General features: G+C 43.5%; 1 long non-coding RNA gene across 1 annotated transcript; it reads left to right on the top strand.

Moving 5' to 3' along the window:
* Positions 1 to 3,293: 3,293 nt before the first annotated feature.
* On the top strand, positions 3,294 to 24,530 carry LOC117937906. Its single transcript, XR_004655277.1, has 3 exons — positions 3,294 to 3,303; positions 15,906 to 15,910; positions 24,464 to 24,530. It is a non-coding gene; the product is annotated as an uncharacterized LOC117937906 (long non-coding RNA).
* The last annotated feature ends 289 nt before the right edge of the window (positions 24,531 to 24,819 follow it).

Below are 24,819 nucleotides of genomic sequence, written 5' to 3'. Positions count from 1 at the left end.
TTTTCTTTATTTAATACTGCTATTAATCATAGTAAAAAGGACAGTTATGGTAATCATAGTTATGAATAATTAAACAAAACAATGGTGAAATAAAACAAATGAAATAAAAGCAAACGCCACGTATCAGTGTGTGATCGACTGATGTGTACAGTGCTGGATGAAGGCTTTCCTCATAACATCATCAGATAGAGACCAAATTGAAATAGTTTTACATTCTAGCCAATCCAGGTGTTGTCCAGTATATACCACTCTTTGAAATCCATACTGAGCTCTAGAGTTGCCAATAGATGTTGAGGGGTCTCCACCTCCAGAGAAAGGATTCATGTAGAGCTGCATATTCAACACGCTTCTCCTTTACGTGAGCGTTTGAGGCCTACGTGAACGTGATATGAGTTTTGTGTTGTTGTGTCTATTCTTCTTTCTTTTATCTCAGTGTGTTTGTTGAATGCAGCCAGAGGGATGCACAGGGTCTAATGAGCTTTGCTCAAATTCACTGGCTTCATTCCAGAGTCAGCATCCAGGATCAATATGCCCTTCTGCATTAATGGCAAAACATACACAGCGGTTGCTTGGCCCCTTATGTTAAAGCCATGTTCTTGCATGCATCACTCCTATTGCACCGCCACATTTGACCTCCCCCCCAAGTGGAAAAAGGGTTAAGACTCATTTAAATAACATGGAGAGCACTCAAACCCTTCCTCTCCTGGGTGCCTGTGTCATTAATTCAAGTGTGGGGAGAAAGAGGGAGAGAAATGAAAAACAAGAGATAGGGATCATGTCACATGCAGGCCCTGTTGCCCTCTCGGGTAATGACTGCCCATACATTATGAGTGCTCCAGTGTTGTCACATTAAACGTCAGATAGATGGCAACTCATGGTGTAGCTACGGCATTTCATTCCTGAATGCGCTGACAGACATGCTCTGTTCTAACTAGCCTGCTAATGTGACCTCCTGGATTTCTCTGCATAGCTTGAGGAGAGGAGCAAGGAGATAGAACTTCTATAGCAGATAGGGGGTCACATTAGTAGAAAGCATGGTTTCATCTTAAATAGAAGCTGAGGGAAGCTGGCAATACTCCACCCACCTCCTAATCTCCTGACACCGCCGCCATCGCCACAGATGAGCGTTTGCTTGTTTATTCATGGAGGCAGCTTGGAGATTGATGCCATGTTGATATTTAATGATGTACTGCAAAACAAAACTCAACGCTGGACAACGCTCCTGGAAACCGTTGGTTATGCTAAATGTCATTCTAATTATCCATTGCCTTTTGCAATGAATGCAGAAGTAAACATTTCGCACAATTATTTGTCCACTTGATGATTGATTTATTCCTTCTTTCGCACTCCTCTTCATCACCCCTACAAAGTGGCTGAATTCAAACTTTTTCGAACACGCATGACAAAGTAATAATGTCCTCTTTTTCATTTCTTGTATTTCAATTGGAATTTTTAAATGGTTTTACATTCATATGCTACGGTGTCCGACAGGGGCAAATGCCTGGCAACTTAACAAAACACATGCAAATAGATAAAACACAAGCACATTAGGAAATCATCTTCATTAATTTGACAACACCTGCCCAGCATTTAGCAAAAACGCTGCAAATACACACAACACAACCAAATACATAAAACAATGTGAAAATAAAACTGTTCTTGATGTTTGTTTTAGAGGCTTTAAAGGATATATCATGATTTGAAACAACTCCTAGATTTCTGACAGTAGTGCTGGAGGCCAGGGTAACACCATCCAGAGCAGCTATGTCATCCACATACAGAGTTTAACATCAGAAGATTGTAGGTCATCCATGATATAATATCATCTATGCATGCTTGGAGTTTAGCTAACCGACTGGTTTCATTTGGCTTGATTGATAGGTGTAATTCGGTATCATCCGCATAACAATGAAAGTTAATTGAGCGTTTCCTAATAATATTTCCTAGAGGAAGCATATATAAGGAGAATAGATCTGGGCCAAGCACTGAGCCTTGTGGAACGCCATCGTTAACTTTAGCATACTTGGAGGATTTATCATTAACATTAACAAATTGAGATCTCTCAGAGAAATAGGACTTAAATCATCTTAGTGGAATTCCTGTAAAGCCAACTAAATGTTACAGTCTCTAGTTGGTCACTGGTGTCGAATTCAGCACTAACATCTAGTAAGACAAGTACGGAGACAAGTCCTTTGTCTGCAGCAGTTAGAAGGTCGTTAGTAATTTTCTTTGAAGCAATTTTTAAAAAGTGTATTAGTAATTAGAGGATTCATTCTTCATGGCCAAAAGCGTGGTTTGTGAATTCACAGTGCTGTTGACCTCTGAACTTTGACTTTGTATTTTAGTAGCGACAAAACTATTATGTGTTTTAAACATGATTTATATGATGAACTGCTTAAGTGCATGAATCACAGGTGCTGGACCTAAAAATGACCATTTATTTCCATTTAGTCTAACATGTAATAATTATCACAAAGCAGAATTGCATTTTCAATAACTGTATCAACCACACTGAGACAGACAAATGTTTACCTGAAAACAGGGCAGCAGCATTAATGTTGTATTTGAGTACTACTAGCAGGGTGTACTGGATTACAGGGTTTGAGATATACTTGACATTTGTGATTAGTTTCATGCTTGGTGTCATTTTATCTGCACGTAGCAAAAGCTTCAGGCCTGTTAACGCAGTTAAAAGAGCTGAAGGAAAATAGAAGTAGACTTCAAAGCAGAAACAGGTGGACTCTGGGTCTATTTTTAGACTCAAGTCAGTGTGTTTCAACCTGTACAGGACGAGAAATGGCAACGCAAAGGAATAGTGGCGTGTGGACAACATGCAGACAGGGCCCCGCTGCGCTGGCTGCAGTGAGCATCGCCCTGGCCCCTCGGCTGCTGCCATTTTGTCTTCCCAGTGTGACATGGAGCCTCAGCACAGCCACGACCCGAGAGAGGCAGAGGGAGAGCGCTCACGCTTGACCTTTCTGTGTTTCCCAGTAAATCAAGACCACTATTCATATCTAATGATGCAGAAACAGTCAAACATGACCTTTGAAGTTACTATACTGTACTGTGGCACCGCGACACCCCCACACCCACACCCTCAATATCCAAGTACACGGATTGCTGATTTCCACACTTACACGGCTCCCAAATCAAGACAAATGGTTAGGCGCACTAAACATAATCAGTATGTAATTGACATTGATTTGCGAGATTAAGCGTTGACAGTGTTGCAGGGAGATGGGAGGGGTGGGCGGGTGGGTGGGGTGGTGATGGGTTCTGGCAGTTAGGGCATGGCTACATGTTGTAGGAAGGTGTTAAGATTTATCTGCTTTACGTGGGAGTTTGGTCAGCTGTTTAAACAAGCTTACTGAGGCATGCCTTGTTTAGTGCTGGGGAAGGACTCTGATAGACACTACTCCTCCAGTTGCTGAACTAAGGAGAAGAAATGAAGATGAAGAACAGAGAAGGAGAAAAAGACAGAAAGGGATTTAGAAACAGGGGGAAAGAGTTTTGTCTGACAATCAATGGTGGAATGCAATAACAGCAACAACAGCCATCCATCTCTCTTCATTAGCAGCCCCGGTCCTTGTGATGATTTCACAGTGACCATAATGTCTGTCTTTACCGCGGGGGGGCTTGACCATCCGCTGTCATCTCTGTGCTTGTTAGTATAAGCACTAGTTACTCTAGTATAGCCCTCATGAAAATGACAATCATGGGGGCATTTCACTGGGCTGCATAACCCCCCCCCCCCCCCCCCCCCCCCCCCCCCCCCCCCCCCGCTTTCCCTTCCCCGTCGTTTCTGTGGTCCAGAGAGAGCAAGAGATGAGGGACGAGCGGATAGGCCGATAGGTAAAAACATGATCATCATCATTATCATCATGCCGTTGTGTAGATAGAACGTGTTAGTTTGAGTTTCCCCTGATTATTCCTGGATAATTGGCCGCTGGGAAGAAAAGGTTGGGCTGTGGGTGTGTGTGCTGGGAGATACTGTCATAAGAGCAATTATTCCACCAAACTAATAACTTATTTTTCCTCACATATATTTATAGCTTTTTATTTTTCGTTTACATTAAAGGTGATGGAACATGCCCTCTGGTGGGCGTACAGCTCCATTAGCCACACTGAAGAGACTTGTTGGGGAACTACGGTAGAACTGCTCCAAGTAAAGGCAGAGTCAAAACATCATCTGTTGTATTTCACACACAGTTTACTTCCTTTTCCAAACCTGACGCCTACGTTACCCACAATGCAACGGCTGACAGTTGTATCAGCGATTGACTCAAGTGACATGACTGGAGGTTGTTTATTAGACACACTCACACCGCTCCCTCTGGACACACTGGAGGCTTTCTCACTCCCCAACACCTGGAAACAGTCTCACTTCAAGTGGGTAGACAAATGCTTGTATGGGCTACATATAAATACAATATTTAAATACATGTACACATACTGTATATTAAACAGTTTAGAACTATAAGATCAGTTTCCCCCACATAAATGCTCCGGTTCTCCTGTCACACGCACTGAGATGAAACCAAGCAGCACCTTCTAGGCTGAAACTCCTGAAAGCTGCGTTCTGTCTGAAAATGACCCTACTTCTCACTTGATTTATTCCCTCAGTAAATTATGTTATAATGAGTTTATGTTCTTAATCGCTAGTTTCAAGTCTTCTTCAACACAGCATGATGTTCACTTAGTAAATGATGGTCCCGTTTATTTTCTAACAGCCGATAAAGCAAGGGATGCTTTAGGACCTGTCAATCAGGAAAGAGGATTAGCTAAGCTAACCATGCTAACACTGTGGACATTAAAATAGACCTGAGTTTTTTTCTTTTTTTAAAGAAAGTTAGCCAATTATTAGCTTATTATCAACATGATCCAAACTACTTCATAGGAACTATAAAAACTATTAATAAAATGTACAATGGGATCTGAGAATAAACTAGTAAACCAACTAAAGAGTGAAAAGGCCTTTATTATGATTGGTTGCAGGTGAAGGTAATGTAACATTAGAGCTAACAGAAAGTAAAGAGACATGCTCTTTGTACAACCAATGTACTCATATTACATTGAGCAGGGAGAGAGTAGGTTAGTGAGGAAATTGGTTCCTCAGTTAATGTGGTCCTCTGTAAATAATTTGATCTCCTTTTTGGATAATACATTTTTCCATCCTTGCATCTTGTTCTTGCATCGCTCCTCCCATCCGTGTTAGGAGGAGCTAAGAAGAGTGGTGAGACATCTTAGCCAAATGTAGGGAAATTCCCCAAGTATGGTGTACAGAGAGGATGGGAACGAGGAGAAGCAGAGACCGAATGAAAAAGGGAGGAAAGAGGCTTTTAAAATAATGATCCTGACCAGAGTAAGAATGGCTGCAGAGGCCACTGAGTCCACTTACATCACTCAAGGCCGGTTACACAAGCAGCAGCAGCACACGGCACTGTGACAACTCCCCCTCTCCATCCAATCAGCCGCATTCAGCAGCACCACGGTCTGCGTTAGCCATTCATCACAGCCACAGATGATTTACCTTTCAGTGTTTATTGTCCAGGTGTGTGTGGGAAAATAGTCATATTTAAAAAAGAGTGCAACCAATCCATTCTCATTCATTTCTTTTATATTTTTTATTTTAGTGACAGTATAGTTTGTATAGACAGTAGTTTGTGTAGTTAGCCTGATGAGAGGGTCAGACTGACAAATGACACATGGGGGGGGGGGATTTGGTTGATCGGATTAAACCCAGCATCTGCAAGTAGTAGTGTTTTCGGAGGGAGACGCTAACCAATAAAAGCACACGCTACCACATGTAAAAGACTTAAGCTACTGAAGACATGGACTCTGAAAGACTTGTTTTCCTACAACACAACTTTTGTAACTACACAAAAAAACAGACTGTTCAGCTAACGTTGTGTCACACATAATTACATATTTTAGTGGGTGTTGAAACAGCGCCAGGGGGGTGCAGGGGCTGCGTTGGTAGGTGGGGTGCAGGGGCTGCGTTGGTAGGGGTCATGAACCGTGTTGGTGGGGGACAGGGGCTGCGTTGGTAGGTGGGGTGCAGGGGCTGCGTTGGTAGGGGTCAGGGACCGTGTTGGTGGGGGACAGGGGCTGCGTTGGTAGGGGTCAGGGACCGTGTCTGTGGGGGACAGGGACCGTGTTGGTGGTGGACAGGGGCTGCGTTGGTAGGGGTCAGGGACCGTGTCTGTGGGGGACAGGGACCGTGTTGGTGGGGGACAGGGGCTGCGTTGGTAGGTGTCAGGGACCGTGTTGGTGGGGGACAAGGGCTGCGTTGGTGGTTTGGGTGCAGAGGCTGTGTTGTTGGGGGTCAGGTGCTTCATTGGTGGGTGGGGGCCTGGTGCTGCGTTGGTGGATGACATGGTTATGTAGGAAGTGCAATACCAACTGAATTTTACTTTTCAAACTCCGTTTCATGCAGAAACCTTGAGTGGTGAGGGAAGCCTTCCTTATAGGGAGAAACCTCTGAAAGACTCAGTCTCTTGGGAGATGGTGTCTGACGGTGCCGGTTGGGGGTACGATGAACAGTGGAATAGCAGGGGTGTAGTAGGGCATGGCAGGGCACTGAGCAAGAACACGGAAAAAGCTTAAACCATGGGTTAGGTGCGACCCTAATCTAATGAAAACTGCTGGACGAGAAAATATATGGACTCTGGGGAATAAGTTCCCCACACTGAAGTTAGAAACAAGTTTTTCTGGGACATGGAGTCACACAGATGGAGAGAGAGAAGAGAGAGGAGCTCAGTGTGTCAGAGGAAGTCCCCAGGCAGTTTAAAACTATTACACCATAACAAGAGCTGGTGCGAGGAAAACCTTAGCCAGTTCTTCTGGGTCGGTTGATGAGTCTGACAACTATAAAGAGAAGCAGAGAAGTAAAGTGGTGCCGTGTCTGTAGCTATACACCCTCACCCGCCGGTCTAGGTGAACAAAGAGGAGAGTTTTATGTTTACTATTAAATGTGGTGACGGTGTCTGCCCCAGATCCCAGACTGGGATTCCCAGCTGGTTCCACAGTAGAGGAGCGTGATAGCTGAAGGCTCTGGTCCCCAGACCCAGACCGGGAGTTGGTTCCACAGTAGAGGAGCCTGATAGCTAAAGGCCCTGGTCCCCGGACCCAGACTGGGAGCTGGTCCACAGAAGAGGTGCCTGATAGCTGAAGGCTCTTGTCCCCGGACCCAGACTAGGAGCCAGTCCACAGTAGAGAAGCCTGAGAGCTGAAGGCTGTGGTCCCCGGACCCAGACTGGGAGCTGGTCCACGGTAGAGGAGCCTTATAACTGAAGGCTCTGGCTCCCATTCTACTTTTGGAGACTCTAGGAACCACAAAGGTCTCTGCATGCTGGGGGCGCAATGCTCTAGTGGGACAAGAAGTTACTACGAGCTTTCATCAGCATAACATATCAATACAATGCATGCTGAACATATCAGCAGCATGGTGATTGTCAACATTTACAGTTCTTTTTTCTGACTGCTTAAACCCTAACCATGAATGTCATAGCACCATTTTTAAAACTATTAATGCTTACAGCAAAACCACTCACTGAGTTTGCGGAACTAAAAGTCCAAACACTGCTTTGCACTCAGTTTGCAATTTTGTAACACACACTTTGCCAAACTGCGGGTACAATCCACTGCACAGCACTCTTTTTACGGAACTGTAAACAACTCCCTGCTTTACACTCATTTACCAATGACCAACACGCCTAGCAGAACTATACACATGTATGGCTATTATTTACACCGTTTGGCCAATTGACTGGCACACTGTCACATGTGAAAACTGGTTTAGATAATTAGGCCACATTGCAATCAGCCTAAGCACTGCAAATAAGCCACAGGTGAGCTGTCCGTGTGGAATACAATGGAGGGAGCAAGAAGAGCAAGAAGAGTGAGAATTAGAGGAGGCCGAGGAAGAGTACCCAGAGGTGAAGAAGCAGGAGGGAGAGGACAACAAGGACAAGGAGGTGACGTTAGACAAAGAGGAGGATGAGGATGGGATGGAGGGAGGATACGAAAAGTAAGAAATAGAATTACTCATGACATCAGAGCTACAATATGGACCATATATTCAACCATGGAATGACCCTGAGGGGTCAGCCTAACTTGAGCCGCTACACTGTATCAAGCATCATAAGGTCATTTCAAAATGAGAATGAGTTAGTACAGTCACTTTGCACTAAGGTTTGTAGCACTGCAATACTCTAATGAGAAACAACAATGGCATACATGTAAAAATACGTAAACTGTCTATGCACTGGTAAGCTATAGTAGACAGTGGTACTGAATCTGGAATTGCATACTGGAGTGCTGTGCACGGGCCTGCTGTGCTGCATTTGGGTACTCTTGTCCAGAGAGTGATGGTGCTAGAGGCAGATGCCACGGATCATGAGCTGCTTTATGTGGATGAGGCAGGTTTTAACCTCACTGAAACAAGGACACGTGGCCGGAACATTATTGGACACTGTCCCATAACCAATGTCCCAGGACATCATGGTGGCAACATAACTATGTGTGCAGCTATAAGTTAAAATGGTGTTGTTTACCATCATGCAACTCCAGGCAATGTACACATCATTACATTCCTGGACACCCCACGTGACTGTTGGGAGATGCATTAATTTGTGGACCCAAATGCAGAGAGGAAGCAAGCTTGAGAGTTTTAATAAAAGAAAATACAAAGTTCAAACAAACAAAGGAAAGTACTGAGATGGGCAGGCAAAAAACTAAATCCAGAGATCAAAAAACAAGCACAGGAGTACGAAAGAAAAAGCCAAACAAACCAGAAATAGAGAACAATAATTAATGTAGGAAGCAAGGACCCAGAGACGAACTGACACAGGGAGACATGACACTACAATGATCTGACACAAGACAAGGGAAGCACAAAGACTAAATCCAGAGAGTAACGAGGTAACAAGAGGCAGGTGACAAGAGGGCCCGGAAACAGGTGGAAAACATCAGGTGATCACAAAAGCGGGAAAACACAGGAAGTAAAACTGAAGACAAGACGAGACAGAGACCAGACTTCAAAATAAAACAGGAAACAGAACATATACAGGACAAGACCAAAAATACCATACATCAAACGCAAGACATGACTGAACCAGGCTAAGAAATAAAGACAGGAAAACAGACTGCCACAATAAAATAAGACAAAAACCATAACAATGACATGCTCACCAAGGTTCAGGGACCAGAGCCGACCAGGTAGGTCATTATATGGGACAATGTTAGTTTCCATAGGGCTCCTTTGGTCCGCAAACGGTTTACACATCACCCACTCTTCACTGTACTTTCCACTGTTGTATCCAAATGAAGAGTTTTTCTCTGCCCGGCGCTAGAAGGTCTACGAGGTTCATCGTCATCAGCGCACAGCCCTTTACAGCCAACAGATGACACATGTGGAGATATTGACCAGGAATCACGTCAGGCTGGATACGGCATTCCAGAAGATATTTTCCCCGGTGCCTTGAACTAGAGAACATCGCGTGTGACTTTGTGGCCGGACCCAGAGAGACGACACAATGTAGACAGATTTTTTTTTTATGTATGTAGATAAACACCAATAATTGAAGTTTGGATCCCTGTATTTTTACAGAACTATGAAAAAGTATGACCTCAGACTGACATAGCCTACCTTGTGCACAAGCCGAGTGTGTTTTTTATTCATGCCATCGCTGTGTCGTTGCCGCATTTTGTGCTTATTAATGCGATGGCTTGCATTAACTGTTTATTATGAAAATACCATTTTACAAAGGTTTGAAGAGTTAACCAAGGTTTGTAGGCTTTTGCAAGAGAACTACAATGTTTTGCTGACTGTGTGTAGAGTTTTGCAAAAATAGCCAGTGGTTACAAAAAATGTGCCTAAGTCATCAGAAAATCTTGTAACACATGTTCCTATAATATGCAACTTACCAATGTTGTAGTTTAGTTAAGAAGCTCAAAGCACCTGCATCTCCCGCTATTAGCATCTCTATTATCATAACGTTAGTTTCCTTTAAGAACGATGAATAGATTACCAACGCCTGCTGGTATGAAGAGGGAATTCCTTGCACGTATGCACAGAATGGACGTGGTACTGGCTGTTGGCCGTAGTCTCCGATGTGTTCCAGTGCTCGTTTTTGGCCAAGACAAAGATGACGACAGTCAACGTGACGCAACGCCACAGTCGCCTTTCGTTACCACTAGTTCTTGGCCATCGGGGTCTTAAGACACTTTAGCATTGGCTTCAATTTTCAGATCTGAAAATGTATGCTCGCTTTGGACAGAGACAGGCGTGTTCTCCACCAATAAACAACCGCCACATGGTGATTCAATCACTTTTATGAAGAATAATGGATTGCAGTCCACTTTGTGAAATAAGGCATTTCCAAGGTGTGAAAAGACAACAAAAAACTCTTTCACATGTGTTGTGTGCGTATGTGTGTGTGAACCCTGATCTGTCCGGAATTGCAATATAATGTCTGATAAACGGCCGTCTTTATTAGAAACCATTAATAAGGCGGAATGTCTCTCACCTCCCATCCTCTTAAAGACAATGTGTGTCAACATGAACAATTACCAGGCTGATAAAACACATGCCGCCCTGTCTACTTCATCGCCAGGGCTCTGATAGATTACAGAGGACATTTATTTAGCTGCAGAGGAGCCCAGATTAATCCTTTAATATATCTGTTGGCCTGGGATCTCAACAGAGGGACTCTCACTGGGTGCGGGATGGCTTTCACAAGTCTATATATAGTGAAGGCTATTTCTAAGTGCTACCGGGTCTGATTTCACGTGAATTTAGACAAAGTGATTTACAACATGCAGATACTCCTTCAGCTTAGACTCCTGCAGCAGCTGGTCGCTCCTGGTCCATCCAAAGACTAGGTGGGAGTCAGGAGGATCTTCCGCATCGTCCAGGAGGACCTGTACTTTGACTTCGGTCTCCCTGCATGTGCAGGCAGACGGGGAGAAGCTGCAGGTTGCGGCTGCAGGAACTGGACCTAACGGCCTGCTTCCTGGGAGCCAACGGCGACACCAGGCTGCTGGAGGCCCAGGCCGTACTGCTCGGCCCACTGGAGGCACAGGAGAACCAGAAGCAGGACCGAGCCAGGCAGTGTCAGACCCTGCTGCAGTAAAATGAGAGGTTTTCTCAAATCTATACAATCCTACCAGGAAATACACATGCCAGAACTGCTACAACTTGTACACCACGTCATTCACAGACAAAGGAAGTACTGGACGCCACTAATATCAATATTAGGAAGAGGTTATCAAAATGCAGTCATGTTGTCAGCTTCCTGACTTTTGAATTGGTCTGCGTAACTGGGTCATTAAATACAATATGATTTAAAGCATATTTAAATCTAACTGGAAACAAAAAGATTAGCCGATAGTCTCCATCTCTGCCTCATGCAGAAGTTAATCAGATCAGTTGCACATCTTTTCTGGTTTCTGAATATTAAAACTGTAGTGAATGGGAAAGGGCATGCTGGTAGCTGTCAGATCACACATCTTTTCTATCTGATGTGGTCTGAGTTTTATGCTTGTGTGATCTTGCTGTAATTAATATTTGTAAATCATCTCTTTGCTTCTAGACTTATTTTGATATTTTGCTTATTTCACTATGCATTTACGATTTTATTAATGTTTTATTTTGACACTGATAATGTGTGAGCTGACGTTTATGAGGATGCAATAACTACACTATGATCACAGTATTTCTAGGATCCAATCATAATACAGGAAAGGTCCCCGGTGTCACTGTGACTGGGACTAACAAGACAGACGTGTTCTAACCTGAAAGACTACAACTCTGGATCCCCTCGCTTAGTGACTGTGGATAAGAGAACGGTCTAAATTGGTCTAGTTTGCAAAGGGTTCTCTTTTATTCTGCCTGTCTGTTCCTCAGGGTTCATTCTCGTCGAAGCGGTCCTGGCGGTGCATCTCTTACCTTTGCAGAGTGTGTTCTCCTGTCCTCTGCTGAGCAACTACACCAACACACTCTCATTATGCCTTCAGAGGACAGCAAACAGGGAGACAGACAAAGAGCCCCAGCTGCCGGCCCATTATTATTAAAACCTTGCTGTTTACTCTGGAGTATTGGCCACTGTTCTTCATCCACCAAAAATTAATGAGATCCTTTCTGCTAACATTGACACTTTGAGCGTAGTGAGCAGAGAAGCGGGGCGACTCCAAAAGCCTTTGATGAGCTAATAAGCTTTTAGTTACATAGTATCTCTTCATTTAAGAGCGCACACGGTGTCTGCGTAGGCTCACTGTCCACAGAAGACACAGCAGAGGAGGAGAAACAAACAGTAATCCTCTTCAGCGTCCCGCTTTCGCTATCATATGCAGAGTTTTATTCTTCCTCTTGCTGTGTTGTCGTGCATCTTACATGATATTGAAAAATTGTTTGGGCTCCTGAAAGCGAAATAAGAGCTGATCGCAGTCACACGCCGTGCTTCCCTTGAAGATTATTGTCTTGCTTTTTACTGTGTTTGCAACTGCGGCAGGCCCTCTACTGTAAAATCATGCAATATATTTGCAAAAATATTCATTCACCGACCAGGCTTAAGACATTGCCGTGTCAATGAGCAGCAATTGCTTGCTTACTCCAAATGGATTGTGCCAGCTAGATATCCCACTTGAGCATTTCTTCTTTTCTTTTCTTTTTCACTCCATTTTTTTTTTTTTCTTGTGCATTGCAGGTGAAGCAGAATCAGAGAGCATTACCTCCAGCACTTAACAGCTTGTCTGGAAATAGGCTATTTAGTTTCAAAGTGAAAACAAGTCGAGGTTTCCCGGGAGGAGGAAGAAAAAAAATAGTGTCCCTGATGGTTTCTGGGGAAAACAGAATCTGAGAGAGAAAACCATGTTATTGAATGCATTATCATATCCACAACAGAGCCAGTGGCGGCAAGGCCATGCTGATAAAAGCAGTGCAGGAAGCATGTTCCGAAGGTGCTGCGAAGCTCCCATCAGCTGAAAACCTGCTGATTGCTGACTGAAGACGTCACTTTGTGACGATTTCCAAACGAAGCGCTGATGTGAGGCGGACGATAACTCTGCAAACTCCAGTTACATCAGTATTGGAAACACAAGCTGTCGTAACTCCAGTCGGCTCCTGCTATCCATTCTGTCACCTGCTCTGTGTATTAACTGTTCTGTCACTTCAGACCCCCCCCTCGTTGCCCTGCCTTCTCCATCACATGACCTTCCCTGCCCACATGCTCACCTGCTTCCCATGTCCCTAATCAGCCATGTCCACTCCCTGCCAGAACGTCTAGTTTGCTGCCCTAGCTTTCCAGCTTTTGGCTGCGGCTGAATAGTCAATTACCTCCTCTGTCCTGTCCTAATCACTTTTCCTTCGACCTCAATGGAAAATGTCATAAGTGGAAGGGAAGATGATAATTCATAAGGATTCAGGAATAGAGACAGCGGTGCCCGCGGCAAATCGGGCTGCACTTACAGTCTGCTCTGTAATGATGTGACGGCGGATGTCATTGATTTGGCTTTGCCACTGTGTAAGTACTATGGTCCATGATGGACTACTAAAAGTGCATAATACTTCATACAGAGCATCCCTACCGTGTTGTTTAACCCTCATGTTGTCCTCGGGTCAAATTGACCCGTTTTCCTATAATAGTGTTCTTTTTAATTCCCCAAAATAACATGATCGATTCCACACAACGCTCTTTGGCAAGTACAAATCTCTACTTTCATTCATTTTGGGGCGTCTTATTTTATTTTATAGCATTTGAAAAACAAATTTAAATGGTTTTGAAATAGTATTGAGTAGAGGTTGACATATTCCAGTCCGTGGTTATCCATCAAAGACAATTTTTGTCTAAATAATTCCTAATTTCTGCTTTTCTAGCTCAAACATTAGGTATAATTTCCTATAAATGAGGTTTATTGAATAACTTTAAAGTTAATGTTAATAAGTTAGTGTTACGTAGTGTTGAAGACGTCAAAAAAAAGTGACAAACATTGAAGAAAAAGCATCAAAAGTGTTAAAAAAGGGACAAAACGTAAGAAAAAGTTAATTTTCAATGTTGACGTGTAGACAACACAAGGGTTAATGCAGGCTATATAAAGGTGCACAACCCAGTAGAAAAATACCATTTTATTTTCAATCTTAAATTATGTGTATTCATGTGGATCATCATGTGGAGTTGTAAAGCACTGAGCTGCATTTCTTGTATAAAATAATGTTATATTTTATTTAGAGATATTTAGAGATCTGCATCTGCATGGTGTGCTGTTGTTAATGTTGTGATTATGAACGGCTGAATCGTGATGCATCGCTTTAAATGTTGCTGCCACAATGAATTATGGGACAGCATTATGTGCTTTACTTTGGTAAAAGATGGTCCAGTGGATCCTATGCTCAAGGAGATAAGAAAGGAAGCAGTGGAGCATCTTTCCTTATCACGCGGACAATGCCTCTGGCTCTTATGCCGGCTGCTGCTTAGATACCTCAGCTCCATTAGGGACCTTTCTGGGCAAAAGGACTGCTGCGGTCGAGAAGTCCAAGAATGACATCCTGAGTCCTTTACTAACCACGTTTCCTCAACCCTGATAGTAAACGCCATGAGGTCAAGGAAAGCTGTGAAGAAGAATTGGGAAAAGAGGAGAGTCTGACCGTCCTTACACTCAGCAGCAATCATGTGATGGTTGTTGCTATTGACGTGGGTCTGCGGGTCTAACTCCACTGTTCTGAAGGTGGACTCCAGAAAGGCATGGGGACACCTGTGTGGACACTCGTGAAACGGTGACGTCATTCAATCTATTGATCTGTTTACACGGATACGATTTTGTGTGTGGTGCGATCGATTGTTTACCTCATGTATTTCAATGGGAAGCATCACGACTATGGTAGCGAGTAGTGGGGAGATTGGTCCGGGGGGTCAACACAGGACTTTCACCCCGGAAACTGGAGATCGTGTCCTGCGTGTTGCAGGTCTTTGCTGCGTTCTTCTTCTCCCAACCACAACCGTCCCGTTGCTGTGGCGCATCCCGCGTGTGGCGGTCCGTCCCGTTGCTGTCACCGGCGTGTAGTGTTTCATTTCCCTGTTGTTGCGTCCCCTGGAGACCGCAGATCGTGTCCTGGCGCCCGTGGTGACCATGAAGAAGCAAAGGGTTTCCCTGTTGACGCATCTCACTGCCGTGAGACCGGGTTGTTCATGCAGGCTCTACAAACATGGACAACCCAGTGGAAAATATTACTTCATCACCATTTGTTATCCCATCTTATTCTGCATTAATTATGTTCATGTAAAAACACTCACTGCACGTCATTGGGTTATCTTGTGTAAAGGGTGTTCTGCATTAAAGTTTGTTATCATTATTGGTTGCCGAGAAACATTAATACCTGACAATGGATATCTCGTCGGGTATTGACCTTACTCATATGTCCTGTACTGCCTGCTGCAGTTACTACTACCAGAACATCCACAGTTTATAGTGTGTGTGTGTGAGAGAGAGAGGTAGAAAGAGAGAGAGAGAGAGACAAGGCCCGTGCTCTTCTCTTGGTGTGTGTTTAAGTGGAGAAGTTACCCCTCACTCGTTAATTTCCCCCCCCTCCCGATTAGCATATTGATGACAGTCAGGAGAGGGTTACACATGTGACCACCCCAGACTGCTGCACAGACACAGAGCCTTGGGCATGGTCCTGACTCTGTGAGAGACAGAGAGAGAGAGAGAGAGAGAGAGAGAGAGAGAGAGAGAGAGAGAGAGAGAGAGAGAGAGAGAGACTTGATGTAGTGGTGTTAATTTGTATCACTGCACAGACGTGTGCCTCTGTGTAGTGCAAACTGAGAGACATGGGAGTAGTTGTGCGTTTTTATGGAAATTGCCTTCATGCTAGGATGCCAAGTTGATCTCAGGCACAACATGCCACTGAGGCTCTGTGGAAATGCAATCAGTCAGCTCCGACAGGGGTCCCCCTATTCATTTGAAACTGAAAATCTCAAAATTGGCCAAAGGAAATTGGGTAAGACCAAGCTTGTCAAAAGCATCAGCATTGATTTGCTTTACAAAAAACAACAAGACTGCAGCAAGCTAAAAAAAATCAGACAAGAGCATTTTGACAATGAGAAGTAGGCTAACTAAATACACAAAAACACACACCTTAAAACTGTTGAAAAACAAGCAATTACCAAGGAGCTGTGCAGAGAACATACTTTAAAATTGACATCAGGAAGCTGAGCTTCAGGAGAGCAGAGTGCAGTCGTAATGATCCGAGAGCAACAAGGTCAAAAGAAAATGATTGGTTTGATGCAACCTCCACTACTGACACCACAACTACAAATGTGTCTCCATTAATCAACTGATATGATGTATGAGTCAGTTGTAGTGACAAACCCAAAAAGAACTATCCCCAACTCTGTGGGCTTCCCCCCTTTTAACTCATGATTTGGTTCATCTCTCCAGAAGCAGCTGTTTAAAGTGGAACAAAGCTGATAAAGCCAGTGGACTCAGTCAGAGACTGCTGTAGAACTCCCCTGGGCACTACTCTTCTTCTGTAGTATAAATTCACTCAGTGGTGGAAGTGCAAGTAATATTAATATTTTGAAAATGAGGCAGGCATCTAGATAATGTAAGAAACTGTCAACATTGACTCAGTTGTATTTAGTAGTGATATGGCAGTGATGATAGCTGATAGGGTTTTGCTTAGAAACGGTTGAAGAGTTGGGACCAGCTTATGAAACAATATGATATGATGAAAAGCCGTTTGTTGAATTCAGGTAGTTGATGAAGAAGTGCAACAGATGGGTTGGAAGAATGGATTCAACTGGCCTCATCCTGATGACCTCCTCTTCTACTACAAAACAGATGTGCCTTCTTCTTCTTTTTCACCCTCGGATGTTTGTTTTCTTCCGGTTTGGCGCCAGCGGCACGATGCTCGCTGAGAGTTCTCTAGACCATGACCTGTCATTACTCAGACTTTGTGCCCGTGAGCTGGTGGGGTAAAGACCGTCTCACGTACAGCTGCTCCGGGTCAGCCTGGTCTCACAGAATCCTGTGAAACGATGAGGAACTGTCAGGTCCTCATGTAACGTTTCCTAAAGTCGCTTTCTTCTTTTCCTAAACCCATCCGTCCCGTTCTTCACGCGGGTCATGGGGCCTTTCCCCCCTTCATGACCTTTTCCTTACCTTAAGGGGCCGTGGTTATTCCACAGAAGTCTTCCGTGGACCCATCAAGCCCAATCTGCCACCGATTTTGAGTGGAGGGGCTGTGTTCATTCCACTGAGTTGTGTGAGATCTGGTTGTCCAGGTGATGCTAGAGAAGTTCTTGTTGCAGGGCATGTGCTAAAGGGACTTGAGTCTCTTTTTCGTCGTCCTCTCTCTCTTGATCTACTTTCTCCTTTTCCTCTCTTCAGTTTGTCTCCACCTGTCAGAGAGGGAGTTTTGCTTCCTGTGAAAGGAACATCAGGGCGCACACACAGCACTATTAAGGATCACGATCAGCTTATGAATAAACAACAACAACAACAACAACAAATAGATGGGAGGAGAAAACCAGAGAAGGGAGAAAACAACAGACATTGGGTGAGGAGCATAATAATTCTGTGATTTATTCTCAGTGAACTACCGCAGTCATAGCATAATTAAACATGAAAGCTAAATTTATCATGGTGCGCTCGGCCTCATTAATTTAAAACTGAGACATTCAGAGAGGAGGCCTTTCCTAATCCACACACTGTTTCTCTTGTTTCCTTTCCCCTCCTCTGCTATCCCTCCATCCCCTCCCATTACAGAGCATTAAAATGTATATTACCCTCAGAGCTCCATCATCATAAACCACAGGGCCCCCAGAGGGGGACAGAGGGGAGGGGTGAGAAAAGCTGGATGAAATCCTCAGAGGGAGAAAGAGAGAGAGGGAAAACATAAAGAGAGGGAGGGTTAGTTAGGCGCATTACGGATAAGAAAAGCTCTCATTAAGATGAAGCTGTCTTTGCCCCATGTCCTGCATGATAGCCACCTATTTGTTGCCTAATAGCTCCAGCCACTGTAGACTTGTGAGATCCATCTCCTATAATGAGAGGTAGCAAGGGTGACGTATCTCCCACCCAGAATGCCGAGTGCCTCTGCGTCATTAACAATCACCCCAACATCCACTAATTGGCCGCTGTGTATTTTTCTTCTCTCTTCCCTGCTCCTTGTCTCCTTCCGTTTTGCAACCTTTTCACCCGCAGACAAACAAACTTGTCACCGGTTTGATTTGTTTATGAGTTCTATTTGTTATACTCGCTTCCTTAAACTGTAAATCAAGGGAGCAGCGTAGCATGGGGAGCTAATAACCCGCCTTGTACATCTGCCTTCATAAATTATGCAGCAAGTCGCGCGGCAGCTTGTTGTCTGTCAGGCAGGCTGCTCCAGTCCTGTCAGCGCCCACCACATCACTAAAAGTTGGAAAAATGCTTCTCTGAGCAGCGTGGAACCTGGATCGGTATGAAGGGTGGGTGGAACTGTCAGTAGTCACTTTTTAACTCTTAAAAGAAGTTCATTCAAACTGGCAATTAAAAAAAACTTCTGACTAATGAGCAACTGTGTGCAACTTGCCTCTTTGAATCCGTGATCGCTCAAATTGAATGAGTGTTGGTTTGGGGCATGGAGGAGAAGAAACCTCACTGCTTCTGTAATGCCAATTAGGTAACAACAAGCTTTTGTTAGCATTCTGTTACAACAAAGCAGAAAGATATGTAATGATTTAAGTTCGAGACCTTTGAAACAGCAGAAGTTGCTCACGAGAACGTAGAAATAAAATAAAGAAGGACCCGTATTTAAGTTGTTAATAAATTATTAACCACTAAAGCTAACTAACTAATAAAACCAAGAACAATTAAATTGATAATCGGTCCAAAATAGTGCAAGTAAATTCAAAATGGCTGACTTCCTGTTGGGTAGGGTATGGCTCCAAGAGGCTTTGTTGTAAATCTGGACATGATGCATATGCATATTTTAAATGAATAAGATAAATGAGTTTGGATTTTGTTGTTATTACCGTGGGAAAGTACTGGAAAAAGGTACTGCTTGCTTCTGGTGTTGATTTTCAGGTTGAGGTATCGGTGACGGTCAAAATGTGAACGGTACCCAACACTACTCGCCACTTTGAAATGGTTGGTGTGTCAGTTATCATCTGGAGAGGTTAGTTATACAGGAGACACGCCTGTAATTTAAGTGTGTAAACCTTTTACAGCGCTCGCTTTTCATTTTGTTACACAACAAATAATCGATGACCTTTTACCGACCCATGGGGGACTCCACCGGTCAGATTCATTCACACATGTTGATTTGACCCACTGGGACTGATTGTTGACGGTCACCTTCAAAGCTTCTCAACCATTTTCCATTTTTTTAATATGTCAAGGTCTATGGTTTCGAATGCTATTAAATGTATGATAACAGGTTATTTATTGTAATAACTCCATCAATGCCATATGTTGTTCTGTTTGTTTGTTCATGTATGCTTCTCATTGAAACGACCCAACCTCGCATTATTCTTTCTCCAATATCTTAGAGACACATTTTGAATAAACAGTTACATATGTACGTGATTAATATAGTCAATTTGCATTTTCCTACATCTATACTTCTATTTTCTTTTATTCTCCGTACAATCTTTATCCTTCTTAAAGTCCTCATCATCCAAAACTGGCAAATGGTCAATGATTTCATTCATTAGTAATCAACTTTAGATTTTCTTTTAAACACATTGTCTGTCAAAGTAACAGTCAAAGTATTCCTAGAAGAGTTACATTATTTAACTTGTTTAGTGAACAAAAGCTACAATACATATTAGACAAATTATTATTTTATGTTTATCCAGTATTTCATGTGACCTAAAACATGTCTGTGTAGGGACCTATATGCAAGTGGAATAAAAAGGTATTGCTCTATGCATCTTCCTACAACCCCCCCCCCCCCCCCCCACACACACACACACACACACACACATACACACACACACACACACACACGCACACACCTATTGTTGTGATGAGCTGGTCCAGTCCTCCCCCCGTTAGCCCTGACCACAGTCAGGATGGACAGTTATTGCCCTGGCGGTCTGGGGTTCTTCTAGGCCAGTTTCATTAGATAGACTCCTATCAGGCCCCTGAGACTCTCAGGCCAAATAAATCCAATCTGCCCCCCCCCCTCCCCCTCCCCTGCAGCTAATCACCCTCCCATTCACAGTTAGAAGGAAAAGTGCATCACACCTCATCTTTCTCTTATCAAATAAAAGCCCATTTTTTTCATAGTTTCTATCTAAATTTGATTTAATTCTTGGTAACTATTATTAAAAATGACAGCAAATCATTAACATTCTTGATTAATTCACAATAGTCCACCCATGATCCAAAATGCATGTGGATGTATCAAAATTTGATATCATATTACATGTTACATTACATTAAATGTGTTTAACTTGACGCTTTTATCCAAAGTAACAATGAGCACATTCATCCATATGGACAAACCCCAAAAAACGCAAGAATCAAGCAAGTGCATCCAGCTCATCAAATGTGTCACTCTTAGTGTTTCATGATGTTCTCTGGTCTAAATACACATGTGGCCACACACACCCAGTTGCAACTTTGAGATCCACCTTTACAATGTAACAACTGCACCATTTGTTTGTTTTAATCTTCATTAATTTTATTCATTCTGCAATGTTTTTTGACCAAACAAATACATCTGACAGCCGGCGTCTAGCTACCCAACATTAGATCAACCAGCAGTGTCTAATATCATCTGAGCATTTGAAGTGGTCCATTCTCATTTGAAAGCCGTGTACAGTTGTTTGAACTGTCACATTTGGCATCAGGCATTTACTTCTACACTGCAGAACTGATGTTCTGATGACTCAGGCTCGTTGTACACGTTCAAATCTTTATTTCCTGATTGGCTGACAGAGCTGACACAGGGACCACGCAGCCAGGGGAAAGCACAAAGCAATGTGTCCAAAAGCAGCTCGGCTCTAAGCGAGCCTTGGGCCAGTTAGTTTCATCATCGCCCTCCCACTCCTTTGTTTTCCTCTCTCGGCCTCTGCTCTCCAGCAGCGATGGACAGTCTGTCCGCTTTGCAGTCTTCATTAGTGCTGCTGGCCTGCCAAGCAGCAGAAGGGACAAATGGCTATTTAAGATACTGCACCCTTCTCCCTCCTCCCACGTCCACCTCCCTCCTCCTCCTCCATCCAAAACTTCTCCTTTTGCTCCAACCGCTCTAAACTCCCTATTCCTCCTCCTCCTCCTCCTCCTCCTCCTCCATGTGGCTGCCAACCATCCAGCCCTTCTGCTCCTGCTGTGATGGGGATCAGCGGGATTGTGCTCAGCAGAACATCGTGCTGTTCTGACCAGTCAGGCATGGGGGAACCACACTGAACAAAGAATCAAATATCAGAACACAAGTACGAACATAAGAGCTACAAGTAAAACAGCAAATGAAAAAGTATACCCTTTAAACATGTGCATGCATACAGTGTCCAAAATGGACATTTTTGGATGTGATAATGAACAAAAGATGTAGTGTGTGTGTGTGTGTGTGCGTGTGCGTGTGCACCATTTGATCGCCAGCAGTGGGGGCTCCTGGATTAACACACACCTGGAGATCTGGGAGGCCTTTGAACAGCTCAGTGAAAGTGATGGTCACACTGAGAGACATGGCTCTCAGGGACACTCACATACTAGTTATTGTCCAAGTCGTAAGGCCTTCCAATGTTTGCATCCACATCCTCACCAGTCTAGTTAATGTCATGTAAGAATTTTACTTGGTACTGTTGTATAGAGGCTTCACAGTTGCTTCTTAAACATGGACCAGTGTTGCAAAGTCCTCTGGTTTGTGGTCACATGAACAGAGCATGCATTGACTGTGTATTCAAGCACGCTGAATTAAAGTGCTCCCTTTGTATATCTAAAGGTGCATTTTATTAGATTTAGCTTTCCATTTATATCCTAAATGTCCCCCTCTCAGTGGAGACCTGTCTCTATCCATCTGTGTCCACTTCCTCCCGCCCCCCCCTTCTCCTCTCCAGCCTTCCATCCTTATTCATCAAAGGCGATACACGTCGTCCGCGGTTCCCACCACCGCCAACACCTCCATCCCCCACCTGTGCTGTGCAATAAGTAATGCGATCGTGTTAACCCCCACAGTGTGTGTCTACGTGGGTGAGTCATGCTGGGTTCGTGTCATCGCCACCCCCCTTCAGTCTGCCTGCAGGCCAGCGCTGCCCTTTGCACCGCAGGTGAGCTGTCACTGCTTATCGGAGCTGCCTGACACTCTGGCCTGCCAAGAATACTCTCAACTCCACTGTCTGCAACTGATACACACACACACACACACACACACACCTGCCTGTACTAATAAAATGGAAATGGCCCAGACACATATGGGACATTTTATTTTTATGACTTTTCTTTCTTCAGTTTCCAAAGATATATGTACATGTATATAAATTATATTTTGTGCAAATGTTTCTCAATCTATGTACTAATGGATAGTCAAGAGTGTGCTATTCGGTAACTGTAACGGTTAAAAGTTAATTCATGACCTCAGACATGTTTTTCGACAAGGAATCCAAACTACCAATCTTCTTCTGGACCCCCACCGTATCACCGTCTTCATCACCAGCAGGAGGATGCTCAGTCGTAGCTATTCATTGCACTTTAAGGACTCATATATTGGCATAAGCATTTGATCATCATTATCATTTGCGGGCAGTGAATTCTTGTAATCATGAGATCTTTCATCTCATGTACATAAAGGAATTGTTTAAGTTAATGCGCATCCAAGTGTAAACCCCTCTTCTCTACATACCGTGTTATTTTGATGTTATTGGGATTTATCCTATTATCATTTACTGTTGCAACATCCCAATTTGGTAATCATTGCATTTCATTGTTAACTGAACTTTGTAATTATTTGAGCGACCCCCAGTGTTACACTGCAGATAAACTTCCCTCTAACCTAATAAATTGGGACTGAATGACAGGCTTTCAGATGCACACGAGAGACAAACCCCAGGATGTTTTCCTTGGCTGAAATGCCTCCTACTGTATAATCAAGACGAAGGCAAGAGTCCACCCTTCAAAGAGCAAAGCGATCACAGCTCCCCTTAAGGCCTGTTATGGCTATAGGTCAGCAGTCCAGCTCAGTTCCCGACAACAGCAAATACATGCCTTTATTTTGTTGACTGAGAGGTCTGTGTGTATGTGTGCGTGTGTGTGTGAGAGAGAGAGGTTGGGGAGGGGTGAGAGAGAAGTCCGGAGAAAAGAAACCCAGGTGCTGACCCTGACTGTGACTGACCTTTCTCTCCCAGTTAGTCTTTGCTATCCCTACATGGAATTATGTCCATTGAGTCCACACAGGACTGCATCAGAGCCAACCCTGAGGACATTAGCTGTAGACTTATTACAAGTAACTTTAACTTTACACTGTGGCCATTAAAGCCAAGTGGATACATCTCAAAGTGCAGGGGATATATTAAGGTAACCATTAGCGACAATACCACGTTGCGTTGTTTGTCATTGCCTTCAGAATCTACTCTCTGATCTTGTGCCTCTATTAGCTGAACAACACTGTCAGTGCCATCCATGAGGCACATCACTTTTACAACACCCCCCGCATGGTTAATGTTTGGTTATGTTCACAAACAAAAGTGAGAGTCTTCAGTTGCCATTAAAAGAAGAGAGCAGCAGACAGGATGTGACCTGTTGTTGCCTTACCAACACTAATGCTTCTCTCTGCAGGTCCAACGACTAAAAACACTTTACAACACGGATGATTATGAAATTGATCTTTTGTTGAGCCAAAATAAGAGGTGCACTGATTGTTGTGTTGGGCCGCCACTTTGTTGATGCTGTTGGACAAACACATCTGTGCACTTATGATGCGTTCTAGTTGAACTGGAAAGCCTGAATATAATTCATAATTCAGAAATTTCATCGGAAAAGCTCCCTTTTATTTGGGTATCATTAAATCTACCCAGTATCAATCAAGCAGACTCGATTTTTGTAGCACTTTTTGTAAATGTAAATGTAGCACAACCCCCCCCCCCCCCCCCCCCCCCCCCCCCCACACACACAAACACACATAAAACATTATCCCACCCACCAGCCCCATTCATCCACCCCCCTTACGCTAACCAGTAAAAGAGTACCCTCCCCCTGTTAAATAAACCGGTGTTTGACTTGATGATGGAACATTCTTAATAAATATATATGTATAAATATAACTTGGGTTTGATGTAGGGATGTCCCAATCAGCTTTTTGGCCCCAAGATCCTGAACCGTATTTTGAAATACTGATTTTTTTTTTTTTTTATGAAACCTTTATTTATTTTTTTAAACTACTGTGTAAAAGCCAAATCAAAAACACACTTTTTTTCTAACAATAACTATGGCATTTCACCTGAAACACCAGGTAATTTACCCGACAGAACATGATGCATCTTTATAGATGCTTCCGTTGGAGCAGTCACCCACTCGTAGTCTAATAACCACGGTGTCTGTCCCCCGAGATTAAATCAAAGGAAAACTAAAGAGGGGCTATACTAAACAACCTATCTGGAATTATAACCACCACTGCAATGGTAGAACAGAACAGGGAAATTAGATGTGGACTATTAAATATTTGATCCTTGTCCTCTAAAGCAGTACTAGTAAACCATCTGATATCAGATGATCTAGCACCTAGCACCTTGGTACAACTCCCAAGCTTGCAAATTAACACAAACCTCACAAAAACTTGAAAGTAAATGGCGTTCCACCAAACTTGGCAAGACGATCTGAAAATGTACAGGAAAGCCCTCAGAA

Source organism: Etheostoma cragini, chromosome 22 (genome assembly GCF_013103735.1).
Source record: "Etheostoma cragini isolate CJK2018 chromosome 22, CSU_Ecrag_1.0, whole genome shotgun sequence".
Classification (NCBI taxonomy): Eukaryota; Metazoa; Chordata; class Actinopteri; order Perciformes; family Percidae; genus Etheostoma; species Etheostoma cragini.
This window is presented reverse-complemented; position numbering and strand designations above follow the sequence as displayed.